Raw genomic sequence first — 17,014 nt, 5'->3', positions numbered from 1 at the left:
AACTCAGTGTCTTTGTGTCACACAACTGTAGAACGCTTGGTGACCCCCAAAACCCATACCCACTCTCCACTCCCCTCCAAATGCACAGTGCAATAGTTTTCATTTAATTTTGCCTATAACGCTCATTGTCCTTAGAATAAAGTTCAAGTTCCTTTCCAATTTATAAGACCTTTATATTTTGGTCTTTGCTTACTTTTCTGCTAATTTCTTTCCTCAGTTTCAGTTGAGTTCAGTTGCTCAGTCGTGTCCGACTCTGTGACCCCATGAATCGCAGCACGCCAGGCCTCCCTGTCCATCACCAACTCCCAGAGTTCACTCAGACTCACATCCATGGAGTCGGTGATGCCATCCATCCTCTGTCGTCCCTTTCTCCTCCGGCCCCCAATCCCTCTCAGCATCAGAGTCTTTTCCAATGAGTCAACTCTTCGCATGAGGTGGCCAAAGTACTGGAGTTTCAGCTTTAGCATCATTCCTTCCAAAGAAATCCCAGGGCTGATCTCAGCTCACTAAATTAAGATTTTTAGTTACCTTAATGGGCCTTGTCCTCTTTCACATAGTTTTTTCTGCCTCAAACACTTCTCATTTGACTGGTTAGATTTAAGGTGATTATACATCCTAGTTTATGCTTGTTTTCACTTTGAAAATTGTCCCTGTTTGGATAGTAAATGATATGGTAACAGTGGTTGAATTCAATTTACCATTCAGGTAACTTCCTCCAAGGGACTTTTTTTTTTTCCTTCAGCCATGCCATGGGACATGTGGAATCTTAGTTCTTGGACCAGGGATAAAACCCATGTCCCTTGCATTGCGTAGTCTTAACCCCTGGACCTCCAGGGACATGTCCCCTCCAAGCCGCTTTAAAAAAAATTATAACATGGTTCCCTTTGTATAAATCTTAAATTTTCCTCTCTATTGCCTAACACTTATTAAACTATCTTACTGTCTTCACCACAGTTGAGAGGGTAAGGGCTGTCTACCCTATTTATTTCTGTATCCTCAGTGCATAATAATGCCTGGTACATAGTAGGCACACAGTAAAATCTATATAAAGGCATGCGTAGGTCACATGGGGAGTCTGTGGGAGTAGATAATTCAGACCACCATTTCAGAATTGTAGTAATTAGTAATGGACTATCTCTGACACTATGGAAAAAGGATTTGTCAATAAATTAACATCAAATGAACCAACATTAAAAACACAAACTTTGCAAAAACAACAAACCACAAACTTTCCAACAATTTTGATTTGACCAAGTGGGATTTATCTTAAGAATGAATGGTTGGTTAAACATCTGAAAATCATACAACATGTGAACAGGATAAAGGAGAAAAATCATATAATCATTTCAATAGAAAAGTTATTTGACAAAATCTAAGGACCATTTGTGATAAATTTTTTAAAAAGCTACTAAAACTAACAATTTAGCAAGTTTACAGGATACAAGAACAATATATATAAGTCAGCTTTGTTTTATGTATTATCAACCATCAAAATTCAAAGACATGGCAAAATATGAAAAAGGTTTATAAGTGCTAGTATCTCTAATATCTTTAAAGAGTTTTTAAAAATAAAAAGACCAAGTACCCTGTAAGAAATTGAGCTTTGAGATGAACAATAAACTTAATATATGCTGATTTTATTCATACTACGAGAAACACACAGACAATAAAACCAACACTGGGATACCATTTCTCATGTATTAGGTAAAAATCCAAAGTGGGACATACTGTTGGTCAAGAACCAGGTATGCTCACATATTCCTGATACTCCTACAAATTATGGTAGTTGTGGGAGATTTGACAGTACTAGTAATCTTGATCACAATCCTAAATCTAGGGATCTCGTTCAAAGAAAAAAGCATTTTTTAAAATATATGCACAAGACTTATCCTTTACAATAGCATTCATAACAGGAAAAAGACCAGAAACAACCCCAAATCCATCAGCAAATGGTTAAATCAGGAATGGTTAAATAATGTCAGATCCACCATAGATCTCCAGAACATATTACTAAGCTAAAAAAGTGGGTGTATACAGTAAAATTACATTATTTACAAAATTTGTGTTTAAAAAAGATAAATATAAACATTTTAAATGGTTAACTAGAAGGAAAGGAAAGGAACAGGATGAGGGATCAAAATATATAAATATTTTACATAATTATAAAACAAAGATTTTAAGATGAAGCTAAAGAATCTAAATTAGTATACTGGGGTGGGAGAACCCCAAAAAGGAACTTTTAATCAACTTAAAACAGTAATTTGTACATCTCTAGTGGAATAAGATTTTTTTTCCACTTAAGAAAAAAGAAAAAAATCTTTTTAACTTGTTTTAGTCATTTTATTAGTGGTAATGTTGGTGTTAGTTTTCTAATACTATTGTGTGTGTACTGTGGCTAAAGCAAATGAGTAATAATCTAATCTGTTATTACTAGAATCTTCTTAGAGCTGGAATTCTCTGCAGAGGAGAAAGGAAAAACAGAAGAGGATGAGTAAAACCCTATATAAATTTACACTACATTTTATCTTAACATATTTTCTTTCTATTGAATAGGCCGTTGCTCATTGCAATAAGCAATCAATAGATGCAGAAAAAGCTTTTGACTAAATTCAATACTGATTTATGACAAAAACTCTCCAGAAAGTGGTCATAGAGGGAAACTACCTCAACATAGTAAAGGCCATATATCACAAACCCACATGAAAAACTAAAAGGTTTTTCTCTTAAGATCAGGAACAAGATAAGGTTGTCACTCTCACCACTTTTATTCAAAATAATTTTGGAAGTCCAATCATGGCAATCAGAAGAAAAAAAAGGAATCCAAATTGGAAAAGAAGTAAAACTTACTGTTTGCAGATGATATGATACTGTACACAGAAAATCCTAAGATGCCACCAGAAAACTAGTTAGGGCCCTTCAATGAATTTGGTAAAGTTGCAAGTACAAAATTAATACACAGAAATCTGTTGTATTTCTAGACACTTAACAATGAAAGATCAGAAAGAGAAATTAAGGAAACAATCCCATTTACCATCACATCAAAAAAGAATAAAATTCTTAGGACTAAAGCTACCTAAGGAGGCAAAGGACTTTTCCTCTGAAAACCATAAAGACGCTGTTAAAAGAAGATGACACACATGGAAAGATACCATGTTCTTGGATTGGAAAAATCAAATAGTGTACTACCCAAGGTTATCTAGATTCGATGCAATCCCAGTCAAATTACCAATGGTATTTTTTACAGAGCTAGAACAAAAAAAATTTTAATTTGTATGGAATCACAAAAGATCCTTAACACCCAAAGCAATCTTAGGAAAGAAAAACTGAGCTGGAGGAATCAAGCTCCCTGACTTCAGACTATGCTACAATATAGTATAGCTACAATAATCAAAACAGTATGGTATTGGCACAAAAATAGTTTAATGTGACAGAATAGAAAGCCCAGAAATAAACTCACGCAGCTATGATCAATCTATGAAAAAGAGCAGGGGAAACAACAGTCTCTTCAACAAGTGCTGGGAAAACTGGACAGCTCCATGTAAAAGAATGAAATCAGAGCATTCTATAACACCATACACAAAAATAAACTCAAAATGGATTAAAGACCTACATGTAAGACTGAAAAATATTTAAAACTCTTAGGGAACATAGGCAGAACATGCTTCAACATAAATTGTAGCGGTATCTTTTTGGATCCACCTTCTGAAAAAGTGAAAATGAAAGGTGCTCAGTTGCGTCTGATTTTTTGCGACCCCATGGACTATACAGTCTATGGAATTCTCCAGGCCAGAATACTGGAGTGAGTAGCCTTTCCCTTCTCCAGGGGATTTTCCCAACCCAGGGATCAAACCCAGGTCTCCCATGTTGCAGGCGGATTCTTTACCAGCTGAGCCGCCACCCTTTCTAATGAAAATAAAAACAAAAATAAACAAATGGGACCTATTTGAACTTAAGTTTTTGCATAGCAAAGGAAACTATAAATGAAAAGACAACCCTCAGAATGGGAAAAAATATTTTGCAACCAATATGATTGACAAGGGATTAATCTCCAAATATAGAAACAGCTCATGCAGCTCAATATAAAACACAGACACACACAAACAAAAAATGGGTAGAAGAGCTAAATAGACATTTCTCTAAAGAAGACATACAGATGGCTGAAGAGCACATGAAAAAATGCTCAGCATCACTAATTATTAGAGAAATACACATCAAAACTACAGCAAGCTATCACCTCCCATGGATCAGAATGGCTTTCTTCAAAGTCTACAAACAATAAATTGTGGAGAGAGTGCAGAAAAGGGAACCCTCCTACACTTGGTGTGAATGTAAATTGGTACAACCACTGTGGGGAACAATATGGCGGTTGCTAAAAAACAGGGGACTTGCGTCGTTGTCCAGTAGTTAAGACTCCATGCCTCCAATGCAGAGGGTGTGGGTTCAATCACTTGTCAGGAAGCTAAAACCTTATGTGCCACATGGCACAGCCACAAAAAAAAACAGAACTACCATATGATCTAGCAATCCCACTCTTGGGCATATGTGTAGAGAAAACCATAATTCAAAAAGATAGTCACTTCAGTGTTCATTGCAGTACTATTTACAATAGCCAAGACCTGGAAGCAACCTAAATGTCCATCAACACAGGAATGAATAAAGATTACATATCACAATAGAATATTACTCAGCCATAAAAAGAATGAAAAAAAAAATAAAAATAAAAAAAGAATGAAATAATGCCATTAGCAGCAATGTGAGCGGACCTAGAGATGATCAAATTAAGACAGAGAAAGACAAATATTGTATGATATCACTTATATGTGAAATCTAAAAAAAAATTTATACAAATGAATTTATTTACAAAATAGGAATAGACCTACGGACTTCAAAAACAAATTTACAGTTACCAAAGGGGACAGGAAACGGGGAGGGATAAATTAGGAGATTGGGATTAACATATGGACATTACTATATATAAACAGATGAATCAAAAGGACTTGCTGTATAGCACAGGGAATTCTACTCAATGTTCTATAATAACCTATATGGAAATAGAATCTGGAAAAGAATAGAAATATGTATATGTATAACTGAATCACTTTGCTGTATACCTGAAACTAACACCACATTGTGAATATACTCCAATATAAGATAAAAATTAAGTTAGAAGAAGAAGCACCTCAATTGCAAAAAAAAAACACAAATGTACAAAGGAGCTTAGAAGATCTTATTTTGCCAGATACAAAGAAAGCTATCAGGGACTTCCCTGGGGGTGCAGTGGATAACAATCTGCCTGGCATAGCAGGGGACATGGGTTGAATCCCTGCTGTGAGATTCCACGTGCTGCAGGGTAACTAACCCAAGCGCCACAACTACAGAAAGCCATGAGTTCTAGAGCCCATGCTCCGCAACAAGAAAAGCAACTGCAGTGAGAAGCCTGAGCACAACTAGAGAAAGCATGTGTTCAGCAAGAGACCCAGCACATCCAAAAATAGATTTAAAAAAAGCTATCACAGACTATTAGAGCGTCACATCAAATGACTTTGGAACCCACTGGTCAACAAGAACCATTGACCAGGCCTGACTACAGCTCCATGGGATGGGAGACACCTGGGATTCATAATTAACTAGACCCACAAGGACAGCAGGAACTGTAAACACCATTTGAACCCCCTCATCAGTTGCAGAGTGGGGACAAACTCCTGGCCCCAGGAATGTGGCCTAGTGGGGCAGAGGGGCCTGAGGCCCAAGGGCAAGTGGGCAAGAGCTAACTGCATGTGTGCGTTCCATGGTGATTCAGCATCAAGGCTCCCCAGAATCAGTTCCCAGGTCTGGCTGTGTAGGGACAGACAAGGCCACAAAAAATTAAAAGCAAACCAAAAAGCCACTGAGCAGAGAGAGGGCAGTATGAGCAACAGTAAGAATAAAAACTCCAACCAATCAAGAAGATATTTAGGCTAATGATTTGTTGAAAATTAGAGCTTCTGAATTATAACACCTTTCACTTTTATTGTGGTTAATTTTCCCTGTTATTTCTCATTGTACCAGTAACATTATTTTTAGTGGAAAAACATTAAAATACAAACAGTAGATGTATTTGAAAATATTTTCCCAATACTAATCACATATTGTATCATATATTTCCCATTTTGAAAATATTCCTCTGTGGGACAGTGCCAGCTGTTTAATGATATACAAAAGAACTTATTTTTACCCTTAATCCATGGAACTTCCTAGGGGATACCACTATAAAATATATCAGTGTTTTTTTTCTTGGAAATGATCTACTAAATAATCTCTTTATTGTCTTCAGAAACAAAAACATTAGCCTGAAAATTTTATTTTTATTTGGGAATATTGTACACATTCAAACATATGAAATATTAAACTCCAAATAAGAGGACTTTATATTAAAAGAAATAGCATTAATCACCTAATATAATGAATGTCAAAAATTCTATTTATGTGTTCCTGCCAAAATATGAAAGTTATTTTTAAATATTGAATTATTTCTGTGTGTCTGTAATTCAGATGTTATTCCGTATTATGTCATTCCATACCATTTTAAGTAAATAGACTTTGAGAAAATATACTGGGAGATTTTGTTTGTTTGTTTTGCCATGTGACTTGTAGGATCTCAGTACCATGACCAGGATTGAATCCAGGCCCCAGCAGTGAAGCACTGAGTCCCAACCACTGGACACCCAGGGAATTCCCTACTGGGAATATCAAACACATGATGGCAATATTGATGAGAATGTTCAAGTATTTTACGTAAGGAAGTAAGAGGCACCGCTGCCACCATCACCCCCCAGAATCTCTATATTTCATATAAAAAGAGTTCATTGGCATTTAACTAACATTATTCTTTGTAATCTTTGAACCACAATATGCTTGAACAACAGTAAAATCTTCAGAGCAAACCAAACCAAAGCATTTTCTTCCACTAGTAGATGCAGCATTTTCAGTTTCTTTAGGAAAAAAAAATTGATTTGACAGAAAACAAAATTTCTGTAAAGCAATTACCCTTCAATAAAAAATTTTTTAAAAAGCAAACTAATCAACACAACAAAAACTAAACACACAATCCCAAAACAGAACTTGGCATATTTCAGTGGTCCTAAATTTTGAAGTTTCTATAGTATAGAAACAAATAAAAAAATGTGATTCAACATTTAAAAATGAGGCTGAGCTTCTTTACCATAATTATACTTACTTTATAATTCAAACAATTTAATTGAAGCCATTGTTAACCCAGCCAAAACCATGAATACAACTCAAACTTCCCTTTCCCTAAGATAACTCCTTTAAAAGTTAAATATTCTTTAAAAACTCAAATCCAAGCTGTATAGGTGTAACTTGAGGAAGCAACGACTGACCTTCCAGAAACCACAGCTGTAGTTCTAAGTGATTTTGAAGCTGGGGAGCATATATGAAATCACTGTAAATTGCACATTCACATCAGTAACTTCTTGATAAAACTTTTTTCTCTGCTAATGACTAAAGAAAATAAGCAGGTACTACAGTTCAGCATTTTAAAGACTTCTATATATTTTTACAAAGATGCTTCAGACATATTATATATGTCTCACGTTCAAAATGAGACATACATTTGAGTACTTGAAAACAAACAAGGCTTGAAATGGAGTTTATGTGAAAGAACTTAGAACTCAGTTACCAAACAACTAAAAATACACAACAGATAAAAAGGAATTTATTAAACCCATTGTCTCTAACAATATAAAAATTAAATATTAAGGAATCTTTTGCTCCCATTTGGGTATATGCAGAAAAGAGAGTGTTTTAAATAGGAACCAGCATTTCTATTCAAATGCTTTCTAATGCATTTAGCAGATTTTTTCTCTTATTCCATATACCATTGGAAGCTCTCATGATCAAACATCATGTCCTAAACCAAGAGAAAAGTATAAACAGATACTGACTTATTAAAAACCAATTCACCCTTTAAAAATAAAAAGCAACTGCAAAGAATATTATGTATAAAGTTCAAATACTAGTATTTAAATTTCTCTGAGGTAATTTATGCTTCAGTGGTTAAGAGAATGAAGGGATGAAGACTTCAAGATGAGAAGTTTATTAATATGGCTATTTTTATTTGCCACCCCAAGAAACTTCTGGGATCTTAGTTCTCCCACCAGAGATGAAACCCTGCAGGGCAGTAAAAGCTCCACATCCTAACCAATGGGCCTCCAGGGGATTTCATGAGTTAATTTTTAAAGCTCACAAACAGTTGGTCATTATTAGAGTATGATAATGAATCAATTCATTTTGAAAACTAGGAAATAAAGGGAAACATTCAAGCATTTTATCCTTCCTTTTATATATAAATTGAATGATACAGTAACAAAACAGTTAAGGGCAAATTTTTTCTTTATACCATATTCTAGCTAATAAAGAAATGACAGAATTAAAGTATTGCTACTTCTCATTCCATAGTGGATCTAGGCAATAATCATCAATGGCTGCTAATACAGAAAAAGAGAAAACCAGATATGATGTTTGTAGAACAGACATATAATGTAATCTTCCCAGCTTCCCTCCCCCATCAAGTCTGAATCTGATCAAGCCTCTACACTCAGCTACCAATCTATGAAACTATAGATATTAGAGTAACATGTTAAATTATTTATATCTAAAGGATCCAATCAGCAAAATCCTGATTTTGCAAAACTGTACAGGACAGATGACTCAGTTTCTTCAACAAGTTGGAAAAAAAAATACAAAATTGTAGAGGAACCTCTAAAGACTTAAAAGATTTATCAGCTAACGGCATTATGTGGACTTTATTTTGGTACCAATTCAAAGAAACAAATTAAATAGGGCTCCACACAAACACTTGTACATGGGTAATGTTATTTGCAAATAGCCAAAAATGGATAAACAAAGTGTAGTATCTCCATACAATGGAATACTATCCAGCCGCAGCAAGGACTGAAGTACTTAGTCATGCTACCACATAAATCAACCTTAAAAACTTTATACTAAGTGAAGGTATTACCACCAGGTTTGTTTTGCCAGATGCGCAGGAAGTCAAAACAGTGAGATGCAGAGGTTTGTAGCAAAAGGAGACAGGAAAACAAGTCTCCAACCTGCTTCCCTTAAGGCGAGAGTCTCAGGTATGGGATAAAGAACAAAGAAGCAGGGTGGTCTGAGGCCTGGGGAGAAAGGAAAGATGATTGGGAAAAGGTGTGATAATTGTTCTCTGCAGGCACAGCAAAGCTACAGGCCTCTGCACGTTCAATACAGCACAAGCAGATGCTCCTGCGTGCCCAGGTGAAGGCCTGGTGGTCCCATCCTGACCTAAACAGCTCAGTTCAGAGCAGACACAGCTGACTTTGGCTCAACTTGAAGCAGATGCAGCTGACTCCAAGTTCCTGAAAAACAACTTGGGCAAACACGTTGTTTAGGCTACGTGCTGCTTGGGAGGACCTGAAAGTCTTAAAACCTTCGTAAGTAAAGGCAGGTGACATGGATTACATCCATGGTTTCAAAAGAAATCAGGCATAAAATGTCACATACTGTAATTATTCCCTTTATATGACATATCCAGAAAAAGCATATCCATAGAAAGCATATTAGTGGTTGTCAGGGACTGATTTGGAAATGGGAAGTAACTGCTTATGATACAGGGTTTCTTCTTGAGGTGATAAAGTAGTGGTGATGATTGTACAACTCAAAATACTATAAACCACTGGATTGAACACTTTAAAAGAGTGAACTCTGAGGCTTGTGAATTGTATCTCAATAAAAAGTACAGCATTCACGGGACACATGGAAATTTAAATACTGACTGCCTGACTGCTCAGTCGCTCAGTTGTATCCACTCTTTGTGACCCCATGGACTGTAGCCTGCCAGGCTCCTCTGTCCATGGGATTATCCAGGCACGAATACTGGAGTGGGTTGCCATTTCCTCCTCCAGGGGATCTGCTATTTGATATTATAATATATAACATTATAAGTTTATAATATTAAAAATACTCATTTTAAAGAGATACATTCCCAAAAATTGATAGATGAAATATGATGCTATAATTTGCTTATTAAATAATACAGGATAGATGGGAAATCATTATTTTGAGTAAGGATTAAGCCAGGCAAGAATCATCAAAGGATGCTGTAATGGCCCTAACCGATGTCCACCAATTCTTTGATATTCTCTGTTCAAAAGTTGAAATTTTAGGGAATTCCCTGGAGGTCGAGTGGTTAGGACTCAGTGCTTTCACTGTGGAAGGCATGGGTTTAATCCCTGGTCAGGAAAGTAAGATCCCATAAACCAATCGATGAACCCACCAAAACAGAGAGAGAGAGAGGGTTGGAACTTAAAGTTGGAGCTAAATTTCCCTTCTCTGGAACGTAAGCCGGACTTGGCTCCTCACTTCTAACGAGCTGACTGTAAGTGGGAGTGAGTGTGTGGCTTCTAAGTCTAGGTCACAAGGCTTTGTCCTCTCCTTTCCCTCTTAGGGATCACTTGCTCTAGAGGAACCGAGTGCCATGCAAAGAGGATACCTAAGTGACCCTTTGGAGAGGTCCATCTGGCAGGGAACCTGAAGCCTCCTCAGTTCCCCACTGACTTCCCAGGCATGTGAACGACCCATTCTGGAAGTGGATTCTCCAGCCACAGTCAAGCCTTCAGGTGCCAGCAGCTCCTGGCCAACAGCTGGAATGTAACCTCATAAGGGGACCCTGAGCCAGGAACCATCCAGCCAAGGCAGGGCCAACATGCTGACCCACAAAAACTGTGTGAGATCATAAATATTTATCGTTTTAATCTACTAAGTTTTGGCATAACCTATTATGCAGCACCAGGTAACTAAACACAAATACTGAATGTAGGGGAAATTTTGATAAGCAGAACATTTCTGTGATCTTACAGTGCCTCCCCACAGGCTGTTTATTATTTATAAGAGAGGGGGAAAAAACAGTAATTGTACAGTGATGAAGCTGGGCAACAGCCTTGACTGGTGAAGATTACCACCACCAGTAAGGAGAGATGGATATCATATAGCTCCCATGTGATGCTCTGAGGTCACACAGCCTCATCTAGGTAATGTTCTGGCCAAGAATGCATTTCTTGAGTCTAATCGTAAGGAAACAGCAGACAAACATCAAATGAGAAATGTCTTGTTAAAAAAAGGAAAAGAGGGACTTCCCTGGAGGTCCAGTGGTTAAGACTACGCTTCCACTGCAGGAAACACAGGTTCAATTCCTGGCTGGGGAACTAAGATCCTGAACAGTGTACAGCATGGCTCAAAAAGAAAAAAAAAAGAAAGAAAGGGAAAGGGATTCATTTTCCCAAAATGTCAATGTCATGAAAGACAAAAGCTCTGGAAATGTTCCTGATCAAAAGAGACTAACAACTAAATGTAATACCTCACCCAAAACTGGATGCTATACTGAAGGGGAAAGACACGCTCTAAGGAACACAACTGACAAAATTGGAATAAGAATAGAGTAGATCAAGTAATGAGTCAGTGTTCATTTTACTGAAGTTGATTATACCATGGTCTATTAAAGAATACCCTTATTCTTAGGAAATACACATTCAGGGATAAAGCGTTGTGACATATGTAACTTACCCTCAAATGGTTTCCCCACAAATGTCTGGGAGATAGTGAAGGACAGGGAAGCCTGGTGTGCTGCAGTACATCCGGTCACAAAGAGTCGACTTAGCAACTGAACAGCAACCAAAAAGTGTAAGGGTAAGGTGGGGGGTGGTGAGAGAGAGAAAAAAAGTACTGGTGGAGCAAATGAATAAACGTTAATAATAGAGGTAATGGGTAATGGGTTTTAAAAATATTTTCATTTTAGCAACTTGTATGTAGGTTTGAAATTATTTCCAGATAAGGACTAAAAAGATATTAGGGCCAAAATATTCTATGAGATGGAGGAAAATAAGCGAGGGTAAAGATTAAATAAGACCGACCATAAATTGATGACTACTGAAGCCTAGTGGTTTATTATAAAGAGGTTTATTACACTTTTCAATGTATTTGAGTATTCCCATAATAAAGGAAGGTAAACAACAGTGAGGAGATTGAACTTGAAGACCCCCCATGTCTCTTACAGTTCAATGGTCTTTTTGAGTGTAGTGGATGATATATGATATAAATTTGAGTTTCCTTGGTTCAAGTTTTTCCTCCAAAAATTGGGGAAAATAATTTCTACTAGTAAGATTATTTGCTACTGTTTAGTCATTAAGTCATATGTGACTCCATGGACTGTATCCCGCCAGGCTCCTCTGTCCATGGGATTTCTCAGGCAAGAATACTGGAGTGGGTTGGTTGCCATTTCCTTCTCCAGTGGAAATTCCTGGAGCTAATAATCCTATTGGGCTTCCCTTGTGGCTCCGTGGTAAAGAATCCCCGTCAATGCAGGAGACATGGGTTCAATCCCTGGCCCAGGAAGATCCACATGCTGAGGGGCAATTAAGCCCATGTGCCACAACTATTAAGCCTGTGGTCTAGAGCCCGGGAACCACAATTACTGAGCCCACGTGCCCTAGAGTCCATGCTCTGCAACTACAGAAAAGCCCGAGCAGCAGTGAAGACCCAGTACAGCCAAAAATAGATAAAAGTTTAAAAATAGGATTATTAACGTTGTTTTACACGTTAAAGTTGTTAGCACGTTGTCTAGCACATCCAGTTGTTCAATATGTGTCAGTAATAACTATGACTACTGGATGAATAAGTAAAATATAAAGATTAATTTCCACTTGATGGTTAAAAGATGGAGTATCGTCTCCCGAAGTTTGTTGGTAAGGAAGTAGACCTGCATAACCACGGTCATTATCGGCATGAGATAGTACTGGAATAGGTTCATTTCGGGTGCTGCAGAAAGATAACGTCCTTATGATTAATTAGGTTGTTGTTGTTCAGTCGCTCAGTTGCGTCCGACTCTCTGCGACCCCATGGACTACAGCACGCCAGGCTTCCCTGTCCTTCACCATCTCCCAGAGTTTGCTGAAACTCATGTCCATTGAGTCAGTGATGCCATCCAACCATCTGTCTTCTGTCATCCCCTTCTCCTCCTCCCTTCAATCTTTCCCAGCAAGCAGGATCTTTAGTTGCACCATGTGGGATCTAGCTCCCTGACCAGGGATCTAACCCAGGCCCCCTGCACTGGGAGTGCAGAGTCTTAGCCACTGGACCACTAGGCAAGTCCCACTGGAGGGATCTGATAATAGAAATCTTGGTTTAGGCTTTGGATGCTGGGTGAGCATGGGCAAAACTGACATTGGTCAAGTTCACGGGAAGGGGCCTGGTTTTTCTTCAGGAATAAAGTCTTCTTCTTAAGGTCCGAGAACTGTTACTTGCTCACGTTTGGTTTTTCCTGTGCACCCCTTTACAATGGTATTTATCCCCACTTTGCTAGGGTTACATAATTATGCAGATCAGCATCGTGGGCCTTTTTCCCTGGACAGTACTTTCTGGAACTGCTAGACTTCCAGATGAGAACTGTTTATTCTGGATCAGACTTAATTTGGTCAGCTGAAGTCTCTTGGGTATGGAGAGTTTTTCTTACCCTTGGCCTACTTTTTGTGGTGCTAAATATCCTCTTACAGTTTCACCAAGTACTTTGTAACAGAAAATAGTTGAAAGCACTGCTTTCTTAGTTTCTCTGGCTGTATCACTGCATCAGTTACATGGTGCTTCTTGGTAAATCACAACCACAGAGGAAGGAAAGGAGGGTTTTGTTCATGTCACAAGTGCCTACTATGTGCCATGCTCCTGTCCTCATGGTTGGTTCATCACAAAACTGGAACAGTAAGGATGGTGATGGAAATATATTCAGGTCCCAGCAGGGCAGAAAGGCACTGGAAGCCCGAGGCTCTAACTACCATTCAATGAGTTCTTTGGGGCTTCCCTCGTGGCTCAGTGGTAAAGAATCCACATGCCAATGTAGGGGACGCAGGTTTTATTCCTGGGTTGGGAAGTTCCTCTGGAGAAGGAAACGGCAACCCACTCCTGTACTCTTGCCTGAGAAATCCCACGGACATAGGAGCCTGGTGGGCTATAGTCCATGCAGTCGCAAAAGGGTCTGATGTGACTTAGCTACTAAACAATGAGTTATTTACCTCTCTTGGTGCTTGGGTTCTGTGGCCTCCTTCAAGACACAGTTCAGAAGCAGAAAATCACCACAGGGTTACTGACCTCATAAATCAACTCATTTTTCCATGTTTCAAAAGCAACGTGGGAGAAACTGAGAAAAGACACAGGGAAGAGGGAGGAGAAATGCAGGGGAAGCAAACTGGACTCCCACCTCCTTTACATGCATCACTATTCTGCACTTTGCTCTTCTCCCCGTTATCCTGTTTCCACAGTGATTGTTCTCATAGCCTTCTGATGTGACAGTGAGCAGCGAACTTATTAGTACGACACCGTAACTCGTCCTTCCTCCTGTTGGCTGTTTCTAGTTTTGCATTTTTCATTATAATGAAAAATACAATGACAAAGAACTCCATGCACATGGCTTTTTTTTTTTTTCCTTTTGGATTATCTCCTTGATATTAACTGTTAGGAATGGAATGCCAATCAGGCTTAGTGGGGATTAAGTCCGTTGACATTGAGTTAGATGCTTTCCTGATGAAGGGACAGGGTCATAAAAAGGTTCACATTTGCGTTTTTGACCGTCCTCCTTAAAAGCCCATCTCTCTTAAAGCAATGAAATAAGTGTTAGCTTAACATTCTGACACGCTTAAAAAAAATTCTGCTGGAGTGTGGGAACTCGATACAGTACAGGAAGCACTGAGTCATGGAGACCTAAATGAGGAACGAATAAACAGTCAAGTGCCGGGGGAGGCGTCTTCTTCAGTCAGCACCCGGAGGACTTTGTCTGAGCAGTTTCCCACCTAAGAGAAGATTGAAAACCACTAATCCTCCTCCTTCATTTTATTCAGAACACAGGCCTGGAGTTTTGTTTTTTTTTTTTTTAAATGTGCCCACGGTCACATAACAATCCAGGACTGTACTGTCTTCAGCTTTTGGGGTTCTCAGAACAGAAATCCCCTCCCAATAAGGGAAACTCAGGTAGCGATTGGAACACAAGGCAGGAGGCCCTGAGGAAAGCAGCCTGTGTGCTTCCCTGGGCCTTTCCCCTCCTCCCATCTTTTCCCCAGCTTAGAGTGATGAGAGATACCATCTTAAATCAAGTGATGGAATGCTCATTTTATTGTTATCCTGTATACCCTGGTGGCTCAGACAGTAAAGAATCCACCTATAATGCAGGAGACCCAGGTTCCATACCTGGAGAAGGGAATGGCTACCCACCCCAGTATTCTTGCCTGGAGAATTCCATGGACAGAGCAGCCTGTTGGGCTACAGTCCACGGGGTGGCAATGAGTTGGAAATGATTGAGCGACTGAGCACACTCATATAACCACATAGATCAAGTGAAAATAGTCGATTTTAATCAACATTATGTTTGGACTTGAAATCTGTCACAGCTTGAAAGTGGGAAAAGCATCTTTTGGTCCCCATAGAAAACAACTTGATGTTTCTTTTCAAAATGCCTTGTTTTGTGATGTTGATATAAAGCTAACTGCACTTTCCAAACTTTACAGCTTACTTGATGGAGTATTTCGTACTCCTGACTCTGGGAAGGTGACCACCTCATCCAACAGAGGTTCTCAACATATAGATGAACCCTTACAGGTACTTCTTTTTCTTCCTGTATTGGCAGGGATTTCCCTCCTCCTCATTCTCTTTCCCTTAATCTTTGTCTTCTCACCAAGGCTAATCTCGGATGGTTTCTATACTTCTCAGGTTCCTTCTGGCTTTAGCACCTCCAGAGACTGTTCACTTCTTTCTCCTCTGTCATCACTCCGTATCTCTTCATAGGCCTATAGCCACTGATCCCTTCTTCTCCTGCATCACAGATCATAGGACCCCTGGTTAGACTAAAAATCTGCTCTGATCTTTACTGTCTCTACTCAAAATCTTAACATCTTCACTCAAGGAGCAGTGTGAATGTCACCTCATTCTCATTCCTGTGAATGTCACAGGAAGCCTTCTCTGATTGTTCCAGTCATGGCACTTTATTGGACCTCTCAAGATATTCATCACTTTTTAATATCAAAATTTTGAGCAGATCTCTTCTTGTCTCCTGGACCCTTGAACAGCACTTCACCCATAGTTAAGTGGTTTTGTGACTGAATCTTGACTTATTCCCACTGGAGCTGTGCAGAGGGTAGCTATGTTTTCAGCTGTCAAGTTGTAGGTTATCACATTTTTCTGTCTATTGTGTGGAGCATTTCAGTTCTCTAGCACCTTGTACTTATTTGGTACATACTCTGGCTCTCTGACATATAGGCTTTTACGAGCTGAGGCCCAGCTCCCATAAACAACATTGTCCATTAGGAATCCCATTCCACATTCCCTGAGAATTGTATCAGAAACTTTGGAAATACAATCTGCTCTTACAGAATAGCTTGTAAGAACAGAATTCTGGGAGAATAGTCACTGAATTTAACCTGATAACCTAAAAGGAAACAGAAAACATGTTTTCCAACTAGAGAAGTAGCAACTAGCATCCTTCTTTTCCAAGGAGACCCAAGAGGAAAAATCCTAAGGATTCTTTAAGTCCAGATGCTCAAAGGAGTGGAATTAAATGGCACACAAAATAAAAATGTTTTAAACCTCGAGTCTCAAAATGCACAATCTATCACCAATGGAAAAACGCACTTTAAAATATGATTGTTGTAAAATATAAGATTTAAAAATTTCAGTCCTGCTGGCCTTGGGCTTTTAAATAACCATAAAGTGGGTGACACACACAAAAAATACTCATTTATCTTCATCTGTTAAAACCTTACCTGAGAATTTCCATTTCTAAGGCATTTAGAGGGAGTGAATGATCTTTTGAGGGCACTGAGGCTTTGGTGTCTAAGAGACGATCTTGTACAAAGAACCAATTCAGGATCTCTGCAGCCGAGGCCGGTGCCCTGTAACTTCTGTCTCGGTGGTTTCCAGGAAGTGCTGCTGGGTGACTGTTTCC

General features: G+C 38.7%; 2 long non-coding RNA genes across 4 annotated transcripts in view; one reads left to right on the top strand and one right to left on the bottom strand.

Annotated features, from left to right (window-relative positions):
- Positions 1-17,014, bottom strand: part of LOC147374191 (uncharacterized) — a 21,973-nt gene extending 4,959 nt beyond the window's left edge. The window contains exon 1 of one of the 3 annotated variants that reach the window (XR_015162523.1): positions 16,833-17,014. This is a non-coding gene — a long non-coding RNA (uncharacterized LOC147374191). Of the gene's footprint in view, positions 1-193; positions 6,816-9,019; positions 9,151-16,832 lie in introns of those variants that run through there. The other 2 variants (XR_015162521.1, XR_015162522.1) reach the window with 2 other exon arrangements.
- LOC147374192 (uncharacterized) lies at positions 9,230-11,295 on the top strand. The gene is made up of 2 exons (XR_015162524.1): positions 9,230-9,470; positions 10,484-11,295. It is a non-coding gene; the product is annotated as an uncharacterized LOC147374192 (long non-coding RNA).

Source organism: Bos grunniens, chromosome 4 (assembly GCF_055505025.1).
Source record: "Bos grunniens cultivar Pamir isolate PY7600 chromosome 4, Bosgru_T2T1.0, whole genome shotgun sequence".
In the NCBI taxonomy this organism is placed as follows: domain Eukaryota; kingdom Metazoa; phylum Chordata; class Mammalia; order Artiodactyla; family Bovidae; genus Bos; species Bos grunniens.
Note: the sequence above shows the minus strand (reverse complement) of the source record. Positions and strands in the feature narration are given on the sequence as shown.